Here is a 24,347-nt window from a genome sequence, read left to right as displayed (position 1 = left end):
CACACTACAAAACCATGATCACAAAAGTGAAGTATTTTAGAAATTGCATGAAAATTACTCCAAAAGAAGTATTCTTAGCCAGTGAATGAATCTTGGCAAATTTGCAACCATAGTTAGTCACACTTGATAGCTCCTGCAAGTCATTTGGCTAATTCTGAATAGTTGCTAAACCACATTCCTTTGCTCCCTCATTTATCAAGGCCTTGTATTCAATTCAGAGGGCAGCTACCTTCTTATGCTGGACACATTTTACAATCAAGGAGAAGAATAATTACAGTTTTGTCCTAACTAGCAGTGTTAAAAATCTAGCCGATACTGTGAAACATGTAACTAAAACCTCACACTGTCTGCTCCTAATGAGTGAAGCCTTCTAGCCACTAGTCAGAAATCATTTGTCAAAGATTATTTTGGGTATTTGTTCAGATAGTATTTATAAATAGCACAGACCAGGCCAGCTAATGTAACCAACAAAAATCAGATATAAAGATGGCTTATGTTCTCAGGTTATTCCCAATAAAATGGAGAACACTGCAATGCAATTTCTAGAAGAATTTAAAAGATGACATTTGCATGGCTACAATAACTTTATTTTCAAAACACAGCCACTCTAAGGTAGAGGGAAGCAAGCAACCAGCATAAGAGTTTGATGTAAGAGGGAGTTTTGGTCAAGGACAGCAGGACAAACCCTTACCATTATGGAACGTGCTGTAGGATCTGTATGGACCACAGAAAGCAGACAAAACTTGGATTTGTAATGCCTCATATGACCACCACACAGTAAAATAGCACTCTACTGGCCAGATTATTCACCAGTATGCTTCAGTTTTGCACCAATCCAGTGACACAAACCAACCCTAAACTCAGTTTAACCAGACAGATAGACTGGATTTATGGCTGCTTAGGCCAGTTCTTTCCTGTTAACTTCTGCTAGCACAGCTGTGTTGGTCAGAGATGTGATGAGGTGTGACGTGACCAACATAACGTGCCAGCAAAAATGCACTTTTCCAGAAGTTTATTTCACTCGGAAGGCTGAAAAAAGCTGCACCGCCCAATGACAATTTGGATCAATTTGCCGGTATAGTGTACTGATACAGCTCTCCCAGCAAATCTTTCCATATGTACACCTGGCCAGCTGTAGAGCCACTAGAATAGTGCAGAGCAGCCAGAGTGCACAAGCAAGTCCAGCCCAATGTACCTAGCTCCAAGGATGTAGGGCTGGGATATGAAGCTGAAGCTCTTGAGAGTCTAGATATTTCAAACTTGTTGTTCAGACCTGTGTCCCAGCCCTTCAGATGTTATCAATATTTTTACAACAGCACAGAAGAGGGTAATCTATTTTAAGCTTTGGGTTTTTTTATAAAATTTGCCTTGACATCAGAAGAGTAAAAGTACATGTTAAAAATGAACAGTCACAGCTATTTTTAGAAAACCTTCACTTCAAAATCTCTGAAGGAGGTAGCAGGGTTTCAGCCAGTTGGAGAGTGTGCTAGAAGAAAAATAGCCACTAGAGTTAATTTTATACTCCATTGTGTTTTGACAGTTTGCTTTTCACCTACACACAAGGCAATGTAGTAGAGGCTGCTACCATGAAGGAGTTAATGCCAAAGAGTGAAAGTTGCCAAGCTGGTGGCCTAATGCCAGTACTCTGCTCCTCATGGTGATTGATTCCTAGGGCCAAACTTCTTCCCTGGATTAAAGTGGCACTATTCTAAAAGTCCCTGGAAGTTGTGCCCACTTACTTAAAAGAGTCCTTCATTGCTGCCCCTTGTTCTGGCAGGGACTAGGGAAGCTGCTGAATTGGAAGCTCAACTTTGTTGGGAGCAGGCTGCCTTGTATTCTTCATCAATGACCAATAAACCAATGTAAGAACAGCATAGACAGACTGAAGGGAATCCTGTAGACTAGAGTCATCAGTCAGAGACACACTGGCTGCAACACAAAGATCTGAAAATAAAGAAGCTTAAAATAAGCTGAGGGAGACTTGAGGAATATATAGCCAGGATTTCACCAAGGAAATGAACAACTGCCCTCCCATCCTGCGAGAAAGAGTGATCCTTACCCAAAAATATAATCTAAAAGGGTGATTTTCAGATGTACAAATGGAAGCTAAATATCTAATCCTCCTCCTACTCCTACATTGAAAGTCAATAAGAGTTAGGCATCTAACTGTCATATATGCCTTTTAAATATCTCCCCCTAAGCTATTAGAATGGTTGCAGCAACATTTAGCAAGCATCAAAAGAAAAGTCACTAAGCCTCCATTACACATGCATGCTCACAAACAAGCATTTAAATACATGACAACTGATACCTGATTTTGTGCTCAGAGATCTTACTACACATGGAAATAAGAAGCTCACTTAAATTTATATTACAGCAACAGCATAATATCTGGCCTTGTGGCTTGCTAGCAATATGTTGCTCAGCATGAGACAAAGATTTGGGAGCAACACTGTGACTTCTGCTATGGCTAGGGGAATTGCTGGTGCATTACAGAGGCAATGTATTCTAGTCCAAGGAAAAGAGTTGAAACTGTATCCCTCTTCATCACTGTCTGCAGGCTGATTTTCCAAAGCAGTATTGCTAGTCGGGTCCTGCTCTGCAAGGCAAAGCAGAGCTGCCTTTGGTGGCCTAGATGCCACCATTGACCAGACAGGAAAGGAAATGAGAAGAAAACAAATTTATTTCTCATTGTTCACTATCTAGTGGAGGTCATTATGTAAATAACCCAAAATACTGGCCATTGATAGAACAGCAATATGAAACGAAAGGGCTATAGGAGGGGACATCATCCCAAGCTCATTTCAAATTTTGTGAGGCTTAAAATGTAAGCAATCAATGTTTACAAAGTCTTTTGAGATCTAAAGATACTATATAAGCTACATTAATTACTAGCTAGCTAGTTCTTATAAGCTCCTATCACCACAGTATCTGAATAATTCATACGTTATCCATACTGAGAAGGAAAAGGTTTCAAATTTACCTATGAATAGATGCTTCAGTCATAATTACTTAGACTGTGAGCTCTTTGGGGCAGAGACTATATTTTGGTCTGCGTTTGTACAGCGCCTAACACAATGAGGTCCTGGTCCAGGACTGGGGCGCCTAGATGCTACGGTAATACACATAATTATTATTAATTGTGATTTGAAAAACATTTTTAGAAAGAGTATGTTGGAGAGTCAGAGCCTTTTTACATGCTGAAGGGCAAATTCACTCTCCAATGTGCATGCACAGCTCCCACTGACGTTAAACTAGAACAGCCTCCAGTCACGAAGCCAGAGTGGGTGCACTGAATTGACTGCTACAAGAGGCAGAAGGAGGTTCCCTGCAATTAACAATATGGAGACATCCACTGAATACATTAGCTGTTATTGAGAAAGCCTGTAATTCCCTAAAGACAGCCTTGACATTGAAAGACTGCCTTGACAATGTTTGCATTGAAGTCAGTTACTGCAGCCAAGTAATTAAATATTTGGCCTGCAGGTGTTGGCTTCCTTTTCAGAGCTATTCTGGTGCAATCAGTTGTTTGCATTAACCAAAATTCTCAGGCTCCTTTGCAAGGCCTATCTTCCTTTATCTTGGGCAAATCAACCTCAATGAGTGGGATTCCATTCCCTAGATTTCTGTATTTATTTAAGCTCAGTTCTTTACATTTCCATCAAGTTTCACTGATCTGCATACGTTATTCCTTTCTCTTTTGTTTGGAGGGGGTGGGGCAGGCATCCTTGATTTTCCCTAAGCACGCCTAGTCCCTGCCCAATCTGCAGCTGTACAGTATTACTGAGCAGCCAGCAGCAATCTTTTGTTTAAGGAGCAAAGGATTCTTTTTTCATTCACCAGAGCTTTCTTGTTCCTACTTGCTTACATGGACTTGTAGAGTCTCCCCAACTCTAGAGCAGTTCTTCTCCCAAAGACTCCGCTCTAGCTCAGAATTTAGTGCCAGATAATCAGATTTCTAAATTTGCAAAAGGAAGTGATCTTTCCCCTTCTGCCCACCCATTTTGTTGCTGCATTTATACGTTCTAGTAGAGGGAATATAATGAGCTGCTTCACATGTGACAAAATGTTTAAGAGTGGCTACCTGAATTAATCCTTCTTTGTTCAGATAACAAGACTGGCACATTCACTATCAGCCCATTTCCCTCCCTCTTTTTTGAGTTTGATGAATAAAGAATTATTTTTTGAGTTTGCATGGAGTCCTTACTTATCAACCTCAATAACGATAATAACAGTGAGACAAGAGCTCTGTGTGGCTCAAAAGCTTGTTCTCTCACAAACAGAAGTTGGTCCAATAAAAGATAGTATCGGGGGTAGCTGTGTTAGTCTGTATCCACAAAAACAACAAGGAGTCTGGTGGCACCTTAAAGACTAAGGGCTTGGCTACACTTACAAATTTGCAGCACTGCAGCAGGGTGTGAAAACACACCCTCTCCAGCGCTGCAAAGCGCCAGTGTGGTCAAAGCCCCAGCACTGGGAGCGCGGCTCCCAGCGCTGTCCGTTATTCCTCACAGGGAGGTGGAGTACGGACAGCGCTGGGAGAGCTTTCTCCCAGCGCTGGCGCTTTGACTACACTTAGCGCTTCAAAGCGCTGCTGCAGCAACGCTACCGCGGCAACGCTTTGAAGTGCTAAGTGTAGCACAGCCTAACTGATTTATTTGGGCATAAGCTTTCATGGGTTAAAAAACCCACTTCTTCAGATGCATAGATAAAATAAATAAAAATATTACCACATCCACCGTGTGTCTCTAATATCCTGGGACCAACACAGCTACAGCTACACTGCATGCAATAATAATAATAGCACTTAACAGGTTATTTTCCTCTTTTAAATTATACTCAACACCAGGTGAGATAGGTGCTGGAACAAGAGGACTGGTTTCTGGATCACCTACACAGCATTCAGCACTGTTTCTGGAACTGGGAAATCAGAATGGACTAGTGGGAGAGGATTGGTCTGCAAAGCTGGGAAGACCAGGTGAAGCAAGAGAATTTCAGAATGGGGAAGGCTACCTTTTTTGAGATCTGTGCAGAACTGACCCTGAAGCTTCAGTGACAGACTACCAATATGTGTTGTCCTGTACCCATGGAGAAACAGATTGCCATTGTTAATGTGGAAGCTGGCCACCTCAGAATGTTACTGGTCTGTAGCCAACCAATTCCGGGCAGGGAGATCAACTGCTGGGGCCATTCTTATGCAGGTCTGCTATGGCATTGATAAGGTGCTGTCTAAAACCAAGGTACTGAGGCTGGGTAATGCTCAGGAGATTATGTCTTTGCACACATGGCTTCCCAAACTCTTGTGGGGCAATTGATGGAACCCATGTGCTTATCATTCCCCAGCCCACAATGCTGGGATCCTTCAGGGTTCAGTACTATTTAAATTAGAATCATAGACTATCAGGGTTGGAAGGGACCTCAGGAAGTCATCTAGTCTAACCCCTTGCTCAAAGCAGGACCCATCCCCAGACAGATTTTTACCCCAGATCCCTAAATGGCCCCCTCAAGGATTGAACTCACAACCCTGGGTTTAGTAGGCTAATGCTCAAACCACCGAGCTATTCCTCCCCTCTTAGGCCTTGTCTACACTACAAGATTATTTCGAATCTACTTAAGTCGAATTTGTGGATTCGACCTTATGAAGTCGAATTTGTGTATCCACAGTAAATACACTAATTCGAATTTCTGAGTCCACAGTAACGGGGCTGGCGTCGACTTTGGAAGCGGTGCACTGTGGGAAGCTATCCCACAGTTCCCGCAGTCCCCGCTGCCCATTGGAATGCTGGGTAGAGCTCCCAATGCCTCCTGGGGGAAAAATGTGTCGAGGGTGCTTTTGGGTAACTGTTGTAATTGAACCGTCAATCACGCCCTCCCTCCCTGAAAGCTCCGGCGGGAAATCTGTTCGCGCCCTTCTCTTGTCGGTTACAGCGCGTACGCCACAGCACTGCGAGCATGGAGCCCGCTGCGATCATCGCTGCACTTATGGCCGTTGTCAACTCCTCGCACCTTATCGTCCACCTCTTCCACAGTCAGCTGCTGAGAAATCGTGCGAGGAGTCTCCGGCAGCGCGGTGAGGACAGGAATTCACAGAGTGGCGCAGACCTCTCACAAAGCAGGTTACGCCGCGCCGTGGAGATCATGGTGGCAATGGGTCAAGTTCATGGTGTGGAACGGCGATTCTGGGCCCGGGAAACAAGCACGGACTGGTGGGACCGCATACTGCTGCAGGTCTGGGATGAATCACAGTGGCTGCGAAACTTCAGGATGCATAAGGGCACTTTCCTTGAACTCTGTGACTTACTGTCCCCTGCCCTGAAGCGCCAGGACACCCGGATGCAAGCAGCCCTGAGTGTGCAGAAGCGAGTGGCCATAGCCCTCTGGAAACTTGCAACGCCAGACAGCTACCGGTCAGTAGCGAACCACTTTGGCGTGGGCAAATCTACCGTGGGGGTTGCTGTGATTGAAGTAGCCCACGCAATCGTTGAGCAACTTCTCTCAAAGGTAGTGACTCTCGGAAACGTCCAGGACATCATAGATGGCTTCGCCGCGATGGGATTCCCAAACTGCGGTGGGGCTATAGATGGGACTCACATCCCTATCCTGGCACCAGCCCACCAGGCCAGCGAATACATTAACCAAAAGGGCTACTTTTCAATGGTGCTGCAAGCACTGGTAGACCATAGGGGACGTTTTACCAACATCTTCGTTGGGTGGGCGGGCAAGGTTCATGACGCGCGTGTGTTCAGGAACTCTGGTCTGTTTAGACGCCTCCAGGCAGGTACTTTCTTCCCGGACCACAAAATAACGGTTGGGGATGTGCAGATGCCTACAGTGATCCTCGGGGACCCAGCCTACCCGCTAATGCCCTGGCTCATGAAGCCCTATACAGGCGCCTTGGACAGAGAGAAGGAACTCTTCAACTACCGGCTGAGCAAGTGCAGAATGGTGGTGGAGTGTGCTTTCGGACGTCTCAAGGGGAGATGGCGGAGCTTACTGACTCGCTCGGACATCAGCGAAAAGAATATCCCCGTAGTTATTGCTGCTTGCTGTGTGCTACACAATCTCTGTGAGAGCAAGGGCGAGACCTTTTTGTCCGGATGGGAGGTTGAGGCAAATCGCCTGGCTGCAGTTTACGCTCAGCCAGACACCCGTGCCGAGAGAATATCCCAGCGGGAAGCGCTGTGTATCCGGGAGGCTTTGAAAGCAAGTTTCCTCGGAGAGCAGGGTAACCTATGACTCTCCACTTGCTTTCAAGAGAAACTGACCCTGGGCCTGTGTCTGTATGTGTCGATTTCGATCTGCGGTTACATACCCCGTTCTCCAAGTTTCCCCCACTTCCAAAGCACGTTTTAAAGCAAATTAATTGTAACACTCATTATTAATAAATCTTTGTTTTACTTTGCATTTCTGTTCAGGTGTTGAAACATGGACGCATACTGTGCTGGGCACGGTGTGCACTGATGTACAGACCGCTTGTTCCATAGAGGAATGACATCCTCCTGCTCCTACATAGGTCTCTGGGGTGGGGGACGGTTGCAAGTGGTGGTGCATGAAGGGGAGGGATTGCAGGAAGGGGTGGGTTTGCAGGAAGGGGCGAGTGGTGCCTTCTTTGGATAGGGGTTTGGATGACGGCAGTGGGCTGCGGGTTTGGGCGTAGGAAGGGGTGAGGGGTGTGGGGGAAGGGTGAGTATCTGTCCGTGGATGAGGGCTCTTGTTGGGGCTCAGGGCAGCGGAGAGGCTCGTTGCTACGGTGGAAGTGCATGGTAAGGGCAGCGTGCCTTAACTTTAAGGGGGTGGCAGGCGCTAGGACCCTGGACAAGCATACACATCACAGAATGACCCGGGGCAGCATACACCACACAGAGTGACCCTGGTGCCTACTGACTGCAGTGTGTGTGTGCCCTGCAGTTGATCATGGCCCCAAGTCTGTACCCTGGTAATGTAGGCTATACCGTGCAATTATAAATCCCCTCCCCCCCCATACACAAAAAAATCCTCTGACATGAAAGACATGACCGAAACAGTGAATAACAGCAAACAGCTTTTAATAATCTAATACACACTCGGGGGATGAAACTTGGATTTGGGACTGGGTGAGCCTGTAAGGGAAGCACTTCTACAAATTTATAGCGTGAGAGGTGTGTGGTACATTAGCGCTATGCAGTGGTGCAGTGACAGTTCTCACGGCCCCTACCGCCCCGCCGTCTTGTACTTTTGGGTGGGGGGGGCAGGACTTCTTGGCGGGGGAGGGCCGTTGCAGATACACTGCAGGGGGGCTCTGTCCTCCTGCCTGCGGTCCTGCATAACATCAACAAGGCGCCGGAGCGTGTCCGTTTGCTCCCTCATTAGCCCAAGCAGCGTTTGAGTCGCCTGCTGGTCTTCCTGCCGCCACCTGTCCTCCCGTTCGATGTGTGTGCGATGCTGTTGACATAGGGTCTCCCTCCACTGTCTCTGCTCTGCCGCCTCGGCTCTGGAGCAAGCCATCAGTTCCGCGAACATCTCGTCCCTAGTCTTTTTCTTTCGCCGCCTAATCTGCGCCAGCCTCTGCGAGGGGGATGCCGGGGCAGTCCGGGAAAGAGCCGAAGCTGTGTGATGGGAAAAGTAACTGATTTCCTTGAACAGATACATGTTTGCGAACAGTGAACACAGTCTAGTCAGTTTCTCTGAACAAGACCATACAGGGCAACAAGTCTCACGAGATCTCAGGACAAGTTCGAGATTTCGGAATACGCTCTCATTGGCTGCGGCATTGCACAGGAGAGCAGACAAGTGGGGAGAGACAGCTGAATCCGTCTAGCAGACAGTCCTGGTAAGCCTTACAGTACATTCTGCTTATCAGTTAATGGATAGCTGTGCCCTCCCGCTAAAGGCAATCTGGAAATCATATACTCTGACCCTTTTCCAGCCACTCCCGCCAGTGCACGGGAAAGATCAATGTATGCTTTTCCTATGTGGCCTACAACACGTGGCTGTTAAGCGAGGGTCATTGTTATGCAAAGTAAAAGTCAACCATTCACAACAGTAACAATACACTAATTGCCCTAATTAGATGCAGCATTTCATGAACGAGATCACCCTGATGCGGGTCCCTCGGAGTCACAAAGAGCGGATGCTAAGGGAAGCCCTGCAGAGACCAGGACCATATGCGGCCATGCTTGTGGAGGCGATGATTACCATCTACATAAGGATGTCCTGGCGCGGAAGAGTGTGCTTCCACGGAGCACCCAACAAGGCACCTCTCCCCAGGAACCTCCTGCGGAGGCTTTTCGAGGACCTAAATGAGACCTTTCTTGAATTGTCCCTGGAGGATTATTGTTCAATCCCTATATGTGTGGACCTACTTTTCATATAGTTTTTCATTGAAAATTTTATATATAGTATTTCTATTTTTTTATACCTGTTTTATAAAAAATAAATGTTTACATGTTTCTAGCACTTACCGCCTGATCCTTCCCCTGATTCAGAGTCCGGGTTAACGGCCGGGGAGGGTTGGTAGGGGATCTCTGTGAGGGTGATGAAGAGATCCTGGCTGTCAGGGAAAGCGGTATTGTGTTCGCTGTCACCTGCACCGTCCTCCACAGACCGTTCCTCATCTTCCACATCGGCGAACATCGAGGAGGAACTGTCCAGGTTCACTATGCCATCCACTGAGTCCACAGTCACTGGTGGGGCAGTGGTGGCAGACCCACCTAGAATGGCATGCAGTGCCTCGTAGAAGCGGCATGTCTGCGGCAGGGCTCCGGAGCGTCCGTTTGCCGCTCTGACTTTTTGGTAGCCTTGTCTCAGGTCCTTGATTTTCACGCGGCACTGCATTGCATCCCGGCTCTATCCTTTCTCTATCATTGCTTTGGAGACCTTCTCGAAGGTCTTTGCACTCCGCTTGCTGGAGCGCAGCTCCGACAGCACAGACTCCTCACCCCACACACCGATCAGATCCAGGACTTCTGTCCATGCTGGGGACTGTCCATGCTGGGGACCTCTTTCTATTCTTGGATTGGCCGGACTCCTCTGCTGGAGAGCTCTGCATCGTTGCAGGTGCTGCGGAGCTCGCCCCGATGTCCAGCCAGGACGTCAGATTCAAAGTGCCCAGACAGGAAAATGAATTCAAATTTTCCCGGGTCATTTCCTGTGTGGCTGGTCAGAGCATCGAAGCTCGGACTGCTGTCCAGAGCGTCAACAGAGTGGTGCACTGTGGGATAGCTCCCGGAGCTACTAAGTTCGATTTGCATCCACACCTAGCCTAATTCGAGCCATGTCGAATTTAGCGTTACTCCACCTGTCGGGGTGGAGTACCAAATTCGAACTAAAGAGCCCTCTAGTTCGAATTAAATGGCTTCCTGGTGTGGACGGTTGAGCGGTTAGTTCGAATTAACGCTGCTAAATTCGAATTAAAGTCCTAGTGTAGACCAGGCCTTAGTGGAGAAAGGACTTTTTGCCCTGAGGAGCAACGTGGACATTAATGGTGTGAAGGTTGGTCCAGTTATTCTGGAAGGCCCAATTTATTCCCCTGATGCCCTGGCTAATTTGAAGCCACATACAGACTGCTTGGGCAGAAGGAAGGAACATTTTAACTATTGCCTGAGTAGCTGCAGCACGGTAGTTGAGTGTGCACTTGGCCATTTGAAAAGCAGATGGCACTGATAATGGAATAGGTTGGAAGTATCAGGGTGCGGGGGGGAATGTTCCGCTGCATGTTGTGTTTTACACAATAATTGTGAGAGTAAGGAGGAAAGCCTTGCCCATCGCTGAGGTGCAAAGACTTGCTCGGAGGTTTGAGAAGCCAGCAATGCATCCCACAGAGAACAAACACCAGCGGGAACTCTGTCAGGGATGCCTACTGTTAATATTTTGAGACTCCTGCATAAACCTGTCAGCCAATGGTGGGTGTGTTGGGATGCAGACATTGGGTGCACTGTGGTATTGTGTTTAAACTTCCCTATGTGCTTTTGTAAAGCCCTCTGAATTATTTCAGTTTTATTTAAAGGATTTTCTGTGTTAAGTGCAAAGACAACTCATAGTGGATGTATTGTAAATAGTTTTATTATGAAAGAACAATAAAAAAGATAACATTTTAATGACACCAATGGAAGAATATACCTTTGTATTTGGAAATGTATTTAATCAATTGTCTTCAGTCACCAACTATATGCAACCTTTAATTTCTGCAACAGTGCAAACAAAACTCAGAGTACAACAGTGAGAACATTTCAAATACAGCAATCGGCGGGATAGGGTATCTCTAAAGTTAAGAGTGAGTACACACCTTGCCTCTGGCACTTCTCGTCTGCATGCGTTCTGGGGTTGAGTGCTGTGGCTCAAAAGAGTTGGACTCCCAGGTGCTGGTGTTGTCGATGCCCAGAGGTTGGATCTGAGAGGTGAATGGGAGCCTCTGAGAGCACTGTTGTAGGGGTACAGTGGTTACAAGTGCTGCTGGTCCCAGTAGCTAGCATTGTCTGGGGGCTGAAGAGCATAACAGAGTCCCAAATTATGGGACTGCAGAGCCACTGGCCTAGCAGCAGCATGTTTTGCAGGAGAGTGTTTTGCAGGAGGCTATTTTGGCTTATGAGTTGCCTCTGCATCTCTCTGCCGTTTTCCATGTTCTCTTTCGCCATAGTGATGCTGTCCTTAGCCACAGCCACGCTTTCCCTAGTCACTGCAACTCCATCTTTGGCCACTGCCATGATCTCCTGGGGGAGGTGCATTTCTTTCTCCTTCTGGGTCCTCATGTACAGCCTCCAAACTCTGAGCCAGCCTGGTTTGCCTCTGACTCTGCCATGAGTTCTGCCAACACCTCATCCCAAGTCTTCCTTTTTCTCCCCTTCAGGTTGGCCAGTCTGTCAGCAGTAGATAGATGTTCTGTCCTTGGCAGCTTGGCTATTGCAGGTGTTGTGGCTGTGGCTGTGGCAGTAGGGGGGGAAATAGTTTATGGTTCATATCCCAAACAAGTCATGATAGCTTTCTTTGGTATGTATATGTGACTATACCTCTGAGACTCTTCCCATTCTTTGGAACCCAGAGATAAGTGATCTATGTGTACAGAGGGTGCTGGGTGCATTGGGATTTCAGTCTATTGTGCCTGTTTTCATGCTGTTAGGGGTGAGATGGGGTGATTGGACCTATGTTCCAAGTTTGGTTTTGCAGCTTTGTTTATGCACTGGAGGTGCTACTATGGCCTCAGAGGCATAAAGGAGGAAGATTATGGGGAGCAAAATGGACAGTAATCCCCTCTACATCCCCTTTAAGCTGTTCTGACACTCAATGATGTTACACTGAGGCATGTAACTAGGAGACAGAAGATGGTCTTATTTAAAAGGCAAAGGGCAGACCACCAAGATATGCTGTGAAGTTATTCACCAGGATTGTCCCCCAGAAGTGCTGCAGGAGTGGGAAGGGCTTGCAAGCTATACTGGGGACATGGCGGGGAGGGGCTATTCCCTGTAATGTGCAAAACAAAACCAAGCTGTTTCTCAGTGTTGAAAGTTTTGCTACATCTCCCCTGCAGATACAGAGAAAGTGCAGAGGAAAATAGATAGGGACCTGCAATGACTGTCAACTACGGTTGTGTGTTACAGAGCATTTGTACCCATGGCCGGCCATTGACCAGCCGTGCAATGTGCACTGAGACCTCATGTAAACTATGAAAATTAACCACATTTCTTTCCCTGTAAGCTCTGCCTCCATAAACTGTTGAATTTTGCACAAATAAATGCTTTGTTATTCAAATCTGCCACAGGGCAGGGCAGGAGGAGGAGGGGCCACAGATTGTGCCTGTGCCATGCTGAGGGAAGCCATTTTGAAGCAGCAAAAAGGGGGAAGGGAGGTGGGACTCCTAGTTCACATCTGCCAATAATAATAATAGGTACTTACATGCCCAAGTTCACTCCATGGGATCTGATTCTTCAGTCCCAGACTGGGTTTCTGGCCTGGATTCAGGATCAGTTGATGCAGGACAGGAATCAGGGTCTGTTGTAGCAGGGCAGGACTGGGGGTACCTCTCCACTTGGCCATCAACAGGTTCCTGAGTCCCAAAAAGATCCTGGCTCTCAGAAGGCAGCTCCTTTCCTACATCCTCCAGTGAGTCTAGTTAGTCATTGGTGGTGTGGGGAGAGTGTGGGCAGCAGGGTCTGAAGAAGACCTGGGTGGGTCGTACTATAATTGTGCAGAATCCTGAATGCTTGGGGTTGGCAATCCTGCACTGAACTTGGGCAAGCCAATGACCCTGACTGGCCTTACTAAAATGGTTCCAGTACTTACTTCACAGGGTGAAGAATCTTAATGTTTGTTTGTATCTTACTTTAATCTCCTTGGATGAATGGAGTTTACTGTAGTGTCAGGATTGAGGAGAGAGAGAGAGTAATCCTGTCCTTGAGCACCGAATTAGCTCACAGGTAGAAGTACCACCTTGTGATCATCCTGAACTCTGGCTGGGAATTAACCTCCAAAGTCCCAAATCATTGTGGTCAGCAGCCCTCCTCTTAGGTGCAACACAAGACCAGGGTGGCAGGACTGCAGTCTGCTCCACTGGGCACTAAGCACTAAATCCATAAAGAGACTTAGGCAGCTATGTCCAATGTTTACATGCCACTGAGATCCTCAAACCCCCCACTCAGCTGCCATCTAAACCTGGGGGTGCCTAAATTCCTGCCAGTAAAGTCCCCTAGATGCACAACATTTCAGTTGGTGGGTACATGCAAAACTGCCCAAGTCCTGACAACGCCAAGCAGCTGAGTGTCATCCTAGCTCATGCATAGGCCCCTGCATAGTTCTCAGACTAGGTGTTCCCCTGCCTGCCTGCCTGCCTCACCTGTGGGGTCCAATCCAACAAGTGTTCTCAGAGCATGCCTACTGGACTGGACCTCACATACAAGGCAGCCAGAGGTGACCAGTTCAGGAATTTTGGGGGCTGACTGACTGGCACGATCACATGTGCATGTGTATCCACCAGAATAACCAATAGCCCACTGGATAGTCACTCACCTGGGATGTGTAGGCTTGTTTGCAAATCCCCACTCTGCTTCGTTCAGAGCAGGGACCCAGGTCTTCTACATCCCAGGTGAGCACCCAAACCACCAGGCTATTGGGTATTCTGGCACAGGTCTCTCTCAGTCTCTTCTGTTGAAGCTGGTTCACTTTGTATAAATCATTAACTAGTCATTGGGCCAGAACAAGACTAACTGTATATGCCAGTGGTTAGAGCACTCCCTGGGAAATAGGAGATGCAAGTTCAAATCCCTGCTCCAGTGAATATAACATATACAAAGTGGAAAAGCTTCAACAGGAAAGTCTGAGAGAAACTCGTCCCAGTATAGCCAATAGCCCAGTTGTTAGGGGTCTCCTCCAGATAGGTTATTGGCTATAACTCGGGGTGGGAGGTGTGGGGGGGGTCTTTCTGTCTTCCTGAGGAAGGGCTGACCTGGTTTAGGTGCCTAACTCCTAGAGAGGGTTCACAGCTGTGATTACCCAAGACAATATGGGTGCCCAAGTACCTTGGTGGGGCAGGGCTTAAGCCATACCCTTCTCTCCTCAGCATCTCATACCGGTTAGCTTTGTCAGCTCCCCACTCAGCTTGCTGGCTGGCTTCTGAGAGTCCCTTACGTCTTGTTTTCCTCGTAGATTCCAAAGCCAGAAGGAACTATTGTGATCATCTAGTCTGACCTCCAGTATAACTCAGGCCATAGAACTTCCCCAAAATAAGAGTAGATCTTTGAGAAAAACATCCAACCCTGATTTTAAAATTGTCAGTGATGGAGAATCCACCACAATCTATAGTAAATTGTTCCAATGGTTAATGATCCTCACTGTTCAAAATTTACACTTTATTTCTTGTCTGAATTTATGTAGCTTCAACTTCCAACCATTGGATTGTGTTACATCTTTCTCTGCTAGACTGAAGAGCCCATTATTCAATATTTGTTCCCCATGTAGATACGTATAGACTGTCATCAAATCACCCCAGTTGGATGTTCTCGTTGTTAAATTAACTAGATTCAGTTCTTTGAGTCTATCATTATGAGGGATGTTTTCTAATCCTTTCATTATTCTCGTGGCTCTTCTCTGAACCCTCTCCAATTTATCAACATCCTTCTTGAACTGTGGGCACCAGAACTGGACACAGTATTCCAACAGCAACCACACCAGTGCAAAATACCGAGGTAAAATAACTTTTCTGCTCCTATTCAAGATACCCTGTTTATATATCCCAGGATCACATTAGCTCTTTTGGTCACATCATCAAAATGGGGTCTCATATTCAGCTGATTATCCACCACAACCCCCAAGTCTTTTTCAGAGTCACTGCTTCCAAGGATAGAGGTTAGGCACCCTCTGCATTGTACAGGAAGCCTGAAAGTTACATGTTGCAACACTGAGCATTGTACATCTAAATCCTGGTGTGGATCTAGGCCTAAAAGACCTGCAACACCTATCTCGCTTCTCCAAGCCCTCACATTCTGATTAGAAAGGGGGGGAAACAGAACTCCTTGAAATAAAATCGTGTGCAACAATTACAGCTTCCATACTGTATAGCAAAGTTATGCTATATGGGTTCACAGAGGAGGGTTCTAATCATTCTGAAGGGCCTGATGGTAACCTCAGGCCAATACCTCAAATGTCTAACAGTTTTTGTACTGGCTGTTTTTACAAAATTTCTACCATCTTTAGATTAAGTCAAGAAAGCCAATTCATTTAAGACACTGCTAAATGTCACAGATCTGATGATACATTATACATTTTCCAGACAGGAACAATTTCATTGTTTGTGCACAAGCCTCCCCTGCTGGTCAAACATAAAACAGCATCAGAGGATCATTTGCCAACGTTCTACAGAAAGAAAAAAGCTATTGCAGAGCAGCTAAATGTAGAAGAGGTAAGGGAGGAATTAAATTAACCATGTTTTTCAGTGGAGATAGCCTTAAGTAAAATATCCAACTCATGAGCAGTCCTTTCTAGAAGAATTGTGTCTACTGCAAAATATGCAGGTTGTGCACAGAGAGTTCACAGACTATTTTAAATCAATTGTACATTTAAAAAGAATTAGATGGCCTATGTAAGGTGATTCCTGGGTCAGCATTACTGATTTAGTGACATTGGAGTAAGGTATACAGCAAAACTGATAATTAAGTTACAATTAAATCACAACAAACCTCACATATTGAAAATTTTCTGTTAAGCCAAAAATGAGGGCAATTGTTTGATCACTCCCTAGTCCACATAAATAAGACATAATTTTCTAACACCGCTAATCAAACCCCTTTCTCCAGAACTTATTCACTAGGTATATGTATATTTAAAAGGAACATTGAACCTGAAAGATTGGTCAGTAATGGCCTGTTTCAGACAGCAACAACAACAAAAATCACATACCAGATTCCCTGATGCATCCAGCTTACATGGGTCACTCTTGGGAATCTAGTTATAGTTCCCTGACTCTCTGCTTGGTCCCATGTGCATGTTAGAGCAGCTCCCATGCCCTGAAGTGACCATCTGCCAGCTAGGGATAACCGGAGTATACCACAGTCTGGCCATGCACATCCCCTACACTGTAGGCTGCAATGAGGATGGTGTAAGAACCATCTGTGTCAGCTGGGGATGACGACCTCTTCCCTTGTCCTCCCAAGCCCCCATACAAAGGGACCAAAGCGGGAGTTAGAATCTGACCCCCATATCTCACATGTTAGTCAAAGATCATACCATTCCATTGACCAGCACTGCATCCATTCATGTTCACCTCTCGCAAAGAGGTCAGTTTGCAAAAGCGAACAGCAACAACAGCTTTTATTAAAGCTGCATGCATGTCAATACAATGAAAGTTTTGTCAGTCTAAATAGCATGTTGCACTCAAAAAGATGCCCTTTATTGCATGGATACATGCATATACCACAGGCCCCTTTCATAATTTGGATAAACAAGTTCCATTCAGTTGATTCTGTCTATCATGACCTTCAAAAAAATTGCAAGAAGTCTCAACCCACAACCCAGAAATCTGGTAGTTCAAAAGGGGATACCAAAGGAAACAACATATGTATGTCTGAGTTTTTTAATGCTTAAATGGGAATTGAGGGATCAGGAAATAATTGTAGGAGACGACCTAGGTCTTGCAACTGCTTTAGGCTCATGATCTGGAGCGCTTTTTCTTGGTCAACACAATGGTGAAGCAGAGCTCTCTCCTCTATCTAGAGCAGGCAGTTTAGAAATTATGTTTAAAAGCTGGCTATGACAGAATACAACCCTACCCCACCCCCATTCATACCCTATAAACTATTGTAATATTTTTTGTACAAGGCATGTCTTGTAAGGTATCATTTGAAAACTCATAATTTGCTGGTCAGTTTTGTCCTGATAAAATGTGTGGCAACAGTGTGTGTAAAGTTTTAAGAGTTCCCTGTATGATGTTATTAACCCATACTCCATACCCCACAGTCCTCCACAAACTGAGGTTGGCAAACAGGTCTGTCCTAAACAAACGAATGTGCACACTGCTTGATTTGCATTTAAGCAGTAAACAAAGTCATCAAGCAGAAAGAGAAACAAAAAAATCTCAAGCAGGTGAGAAAAAGCCAGCAGGAAACATGCTTCCACATAGATTCTTTGTCTGCTAGTGCCCAGCTGGAAATGTTTTTCAGGAGAGGAACTGAAACTATAAAAGGAAGGGCAAACACCCCAAGGCATCCTCCCACTTCTCCGTGCCTATCGTATTCAATACACCTGACATGACAAAGGAAGCATTTGTTGGTCTCGGGGGCGGATCCTGACCTACAAGGTTTGGTCAATATGTTTGCTTAAAGCATGTGGTGAGAAACTTTGCTTGAATCTTGACATAGTTTGTTAATTTAGGTATTAGTAAACATCTTAACTTCATTTTCTTGTAACCATGTATGACTTTTCTGCCTCATTACTTGTACTCACTTAAACCCTATCTCTCTGTAGTTAATAAACTTGTTTTACTGTTTTATCTAATCCAGTGTGTTTAAATTGAAGTGTCTGAATAACTATTTTAGATAATAAAATGGCACATTTTTCCCTTTAAGGAATAATGGATGTAAAATATTTTGCTCTGTCCAGGAGAGGCCTGGGCAGTACAGGACATACATTTCTGGGGGGAAATCTGGGAGTCTTGGGGCCACCCTGCAGTATAACCAAGAGCCAGAGTGTAACCCAAGTGTGGCAGGCTGGTTGCAGCTACACACAGACACCTGAGGATGTGGCTTGCATGCTGGAGGCTCTTTGTGAGCAGCCCAGGTGGGAGCTACTTCAGCAAGGCTTTGTAAGGCACCCACAGTTGCAGGACAGGGGTGACACAGCGGCTCATTAGGTATGTAACTCTGGGATAGGACAAATTCTACTTAATTTTGACAATTTCAAATACCGATATGTGCCAGAATAGGTCTGATGTTACTACCAGAAAGAGTTGGCATTTGATTTTCTTTATTAATAAGGCTTAAAATTCTAAAATGCAATTTTTTTTCTGTTTTGTGGTTTAAGACAAAATTCTATAGAGATGAAAATATTCCAAGTCAAGGAAGTTTTTCCTCTTCTATGTTACTATAATCATCATCTTGCTTCCTCTTTACTCAATGAAACTGAAACCTCTAACCTGTACAATGTACTTTACCTTGTATCTTTTTAGATTATTAGTCACTTACTTTGTATTCTGAGGAACAGCAATAGTAAGACTCATGTAAGGCATTAAGTTCTTCCTCTGTGGCCATAGCTGGAGCACCTCTTGTGATGTCACATTATAATCCCAAGTGGCTGTGAAAAAGAAAGTAGGTAACAATATAGGTTTTCAACACTTCCTCTTACTCCAAAATACACATATATTCCTTTCCTATTAAATACACACACGTTAGAAACAGTAATACAATTAAAAACACAAACAGAGGCTTTATGATCCAAATAGACATTAACTGGTCAATGATGCATTCAAAGATCTAAATGACAAATCAAATCAATCAATGTATGTCTTTTGCCTTCTTCTGAGGAAGTTTACCCAAAACAGTTATTCCAGAATAGTTAATTCAGTAAATTACCCACAGGGCTTGTCTACACTTGGTAAGAGATGCTTCACTGGATAGGACGCTTATGGAACTAATTTCTCTTATATTATTGTTATGGGCTAAACGAGGGGTCAGCAACCTTTCAGAAGTGGTGTGCCGAATCTTCATTTATTCACTCTAATTTAAGGTTTCAGATGCCAGTAATACATTTTAGCATTTTTAGAAGCTCTCTTTCTATAAGTCTATAATATATAACTAAACTAATGTATGTAAAGTAAATTAGGTTTTTAAAATGTTTAAGAAGCTTCACTTAAAATTCAATTAAAATGCAGAGCCCCCAGGACCAGTGGCCAGGACCCAGGCAGTGTGAGTGTCACTGAAAATCAGCTCGCGTGCCACCTTTGGCACATGTGCCATAGGTTGCCTACCCCTGGGTTGAACCTTACTGAAACCAGTAGGTGTAACAGCCACCCTTTACTTGGGATAAATGTAGGGCACAGGTAAGATCCTTTATGGAACCAGATAGATGAAACCGTAGCAGACTCCACCCAGAACACAGGCAAATACAAGACACATGTGGGAGGCAGCATTTCACTGTGTGCTGTTTAGTGAAGGTTTGTGTATCTGTAGAGAGGCAGAAAGACCAGAAAAGCAGAGAGAGAAAGCAGCAAGAAAGCTTGGAATTTGGCCTGGGTAGGGAGATATTTTCCGTATGTCCCCTTTGGTTTAACTGATTGGGTGGTGATCTGGAAGGAGGAGATGGCTCCTGACAGCCACCTATTAACTAACACCCAAGAATCATTAGGGGATGATGCCAGAACTGTTAGCTTTTATGATTTTGCCTCTGTCTCCAGCGAGCTTACAAAACTAGTTTGACTAGGAATGAGAGTGCAAAAAACTCTGGCAGTAGTGGAATCAATGCGAGTTCTGCCATTAACTTTGATGGGGCCAAGATTTCACCCATAAAGTTTTCTATAGTCTCAGCATCATGAGGTTTCAATATTTCTCATGTCAGTTTACACAGTGGGTTAACTCCACATTTAGTTAGGACAAAGATTTGGGATTCAATAAGTGACATATGTCAGTGTAAGGCACAGCTGAGAGGTACAATGAGGAGAACAAGTGCCAACAGGTAACAAGAATTTTATTTTTCACTTAAATTTTAAAAATTGAAATATGCCTATAGAAGCCAGTGATTAGTAGTCAGAAAGGCTGAAGAATAAGAAAATAAACAGAGGGAGAACAGAGAACTGTGAAGCAAGGGAAAAATGCATGAGTCAAGGTGATATTAGGAAAACAGAATGTGAAAGTGATAAAATAAACAACGTACGATAATGGGGATGGAAAAGAATTTCTGTGGACATCTGACTGGTCAACTTACTGTTGAAATGACTATTTTAATGCTGCTGGGATTTAATTGTATTATTAATGATGTGTTAGGGCACCTGGAGCCTTAAATAGGCATCTTGTGTAAATCATTATAAATAAGTTTTTGTCACGGATATTTTTAGTAAAAGTCATAAACAGGTCATAAGCAATAAACAAAAATTCATGGAAGCCTGTGATCTGTCCCTGCCTTTCACTAAAAATATCCCTGACAAAAGGGGTAGGCGGGTTCAACACCCACTGCTGCTGGGGCTCCTAGATCCCCCACTGCTGTGGTGTGTGGGAGGTCCAGGGTCTCCCTGCTGGTGGAGCTGGGCTGCTGCAGGGTCCTCTCATCCCTGGGGCAGCTGGGAGGTGTGGGGGTCGCCCCACCAGCCACCACAAGTGGACAGCTACGGGGGGTCCCCCCGCCAGCCACCCGCCCCACCTGGGCAGCCCCCTTGCCACGGCTGGGTAGCTGCAGGGTCCATCAGCCCCATGCTGAGGGTGGGCAGCTGTGGACTCCACCGGCCCTTTGCCCAGCTGGGCAGCTGCAGGGTCTCCCTCTCCCCAAGGCAGGGGCTGGGAGCTGCAGGGGTGAGGGCTGGCTGGAAGTTCCAGCCCCGGGGCAGAAAATGACATGGAGGTCAATGGAAGTCATGGATTCCGTGACTTCCATGCCATAATTATAGCCTTATTTATAACAAAGGACTGACACAGGGCATGCACAGTAAGTACTCCATCTTCTCTGCTCTTCCTTTCTCAGGCTGCAAGGTCAATACTGGCTTGTATCTTTAGTTATGAAGGCATCTAGCAGCGGGAACTGATTGTACATTAGGTATGTAGCTGGCAGAAGAAATATAATCTGCTATGGAGAGGCTGGATTCCAAGCTCTAACTGAAATAGAGAGAGTGTCACAGACAAGCAATAGACATCACGGCACAAATAAGCGATGGTCACGTTAACACCACCCTATATCAAAAACCCACCGACCGCTATACCTACCTCCATGCCTTCAGCTTCCATCCTGGTCATACCACATGATCCATCATCTACAGCCAAGCGCTGAGGTATAACCGTATTTGCTCCAACCCCTCAGACAGAGACCAACACCTACAAGATCTTCACCAAGCGTTCTCAAAACTACGATACCCACACGAGGAAATAAGGAAACAAATCAACAGAGCCAGACGTGTACCGAGAAGCCCCCCTGCTTCAAGACAAGCCCAAGAAAGAAACCAACAGAACTCCATTGCCCATCACCTACAGTCCTCAGCTTAAACCTCTCCAACGCATCACTGATCTACAACCCATCACTGCAGACTATGTGGCTCTGGGAAGAAGGATAAAGGAGTTTGAGGCGCAAGTGGTGTTCTCATCTATCTTCCCTGTGGCAGGAAAAGGCCAGGGTAGAGACCGTCAAATCGTGGAAATCAACGAATGGCTATGCAGATGGTGTCAGAGAGAAGGGTTTGGATTCTTTGACCATGGGATGGTCTTCCAAGAAGAAGGATTGCTAGGCAGAGACGGGCTCCACCTCACGAAGAGAGGGAAGAGCATCTTTGCAAGCAGGCTGGCTAACCTAGTGAGGAGGGCTTTAAACTAGGTTCACCGGGGGAAGGAGACCAAAGCCCCGAGGTAAGTGGGGAAGTGGGATTCCGGGAGGAAGCACAAGCAGAAGACTGTAAGAGGGGAGGACTCCTGTCTCAGACCGAGAAAGCGGGACAATCAGCGAGTTATCTTAAGTGCCTATACACAAATGCAAGAAGCCTGGGGAACAAGCAGGGAGAACTAGAAGTCCTGGAACAGTCAAGGAATTATGATGTAATTGGAATAACAGAGACTTGGTGGGATAACTCACATGATTGGAGTACTGTCATGGATGGATATAAACTGTTCAGGAAGGACAGGCAGGGCAGAAAAGGTGGGGGAGTTGCGTTGTATGTAAGAGAGCAGTATGACTGCTCAGAGCTCCAGTATGAAACTGCAGAAAAACCTGAGAGTCTCTGGATTAAATTTAGAAGTATGAACAACAAGGGTGATGTCGTGGTGGGAGTCTGCTACAGACCACCGGACCAGGGGGATGAGGTGGATGAGGCTTTCTTCCAGCAACTAACAGAAGTTGCTAGATCACAGGCCCTGGTTCTCATGGGTGACTTTAATCACCCCGATATCTGCTGGGAGAGCAATACAGCGGTGCACAGGCAATCCAGGAAGTTTCTGGAAAGTGTAGGGGACAATTTCCTGGTGCAAGTGCTGGAGGAACCAACTAGGGGAAAAGCTCTTCTTGACCTGTTGCTCACAAACAGGGAAGAAATAGTAGAGGAAGCAATAGTGGATGGGAACCTGGGAGGCAGTGACCATGAGACGGTCGAGTTCAGGATCCTGACACAAGGAAGAAAGGAGAGCAGTAGAACAGAGACCCTGGACTTCAGAAAAGCAGACTTCGACTCCCTCAGGGAACTGATGGGCAAGGTCCCCTGGGAGAATAACATGACGGGGAAAGGAGTCGAGGGAAGCTGGCTGTATTTTAAAGAAACCTTATTGAGGTTGCAGGAACAAACCATCCCGATGTGTAGGAAGAAAAGTAAATATGGCAGGCGACCAGCTTGGCTTAACAGTGAAATCCTTGCTCGTCTTAAACCCAAAATACAGCTTACAAGAAGTGGAAGATTGGACAAATAACCAGGGAGGAGTATAAAAGTATTGCTCAGGCATGCAGGAGTGAAATTAGGAAGGCCAAATCACGCTTGGAGTTGCAGCTAGCCGGAGATGTTAGGAGTAACAAGAAGGGTTTCTTCAGATATGTTAGCAACAAGAAGAAAGTCAAGGAAAGTGTGGGCCCCTTGCTGAATGAGGGAGGGAACCTAGTGACAGAGGATGTGGAGAAAGCTAGTGTACTCAATGCTTTTTTTGCCTCTGTCTTCACAGACAAGGTCAGCTCCCAGACAGCTGCACTCTGCAGCACGGTATGGGGAGGAGGTGACCAGCTCTCTGTGGGGAAAGAAGTAGTTCGGGACTATTTAGAAAAGCTGGACGAGCACAAGTCCATGGGGCCGGATGCGCTGCATCCGAGGGTGCTAAAGGAGTTGGCCGATGAGATTGCAGAGCCATTGGCCATTATCTTTGAAAAATCATGGCGATCGGGGAAGGTTCCGGATGACTGGAAAAAGGCTAATGTAGTGCCCATCTTTAAAAAAGGGAAGAAGGAAGATCCAGGGAACTACAGGCCAGTCAGTCTCACCTCAGTCCCTGGAAAAATCATGGAACAGGTCCTCAAGGAATCAATTCTGAACCACTTAAAGGAGGGGAAAGTGATCAGGAACAGTCAGCATGGATTCACCAAGGGCAAGTCATGCCTGACTAACCTAATTGCCTTCTATGATGAGATAACCGGCTCTGTGGATGAGGGGAAAGCAGTGGATGTGCTATTTCTGGACTTTAGCAAAGCTTTTGATACAGTTTCCCACAGTATTCTTGCCAGAAAGTTAAAGAAGTATGGGCTGGATGAATGGACAGTAAGGTGGATAGAAAACTGGCTAGATGGTCGGCCTCAACGGGTAGTGATCAATGGTTCCATGTCTAGTTGGCAGCCGGTATCAAGTGGGGTGCCCCAAGAGTCGGTGCTGGGGCCGGTTTTATTCAATATCTTCATTAACGATCTGGAGGATGGTGTGGACTGCACCCTTAGCAAGTTTGCAGATGACACTAAACTGGGAGGAGTGGTTGATACGCTGGAGGGTAGGGATAGGATACAGAGGGACCTAGACAAATTAGAGGATTGGGCCAAAAGAAATATGATGAGGTTCAACAAGGACAAGTGCAGAGTCCTGCACTTAGGACGGAAGAATCCCATGCACTGCTACAGACTAGGGACCGAATGGCTGGGCAGCAGTTCTGCAGAAAAGGACCTAGGGGTTACGGTGGACGAAAAGCTGAATATGAATCAACAGTGTGCCCTTGTTGCCAAGAAGGCTAATGGCATTT

The sequence above is a fragment of the Mauremys mutica genome, chromosome 7, assembly GCF_020497125.1.
Source record: "Mauremys mutica isolate MM-2020 ecotype Southern chromosome 7, ASM2049712v1, whole genome shotgun sequence".
In the NCBI taxonomy this organism is placed as follows: Eukaryota; Metazoa; Chordata; order Testudines; family Geoemydidae; genus Mauremys; species Mauremys mutica.
This window is presented reverse-complemented; position numbering follows the sequence as displayed.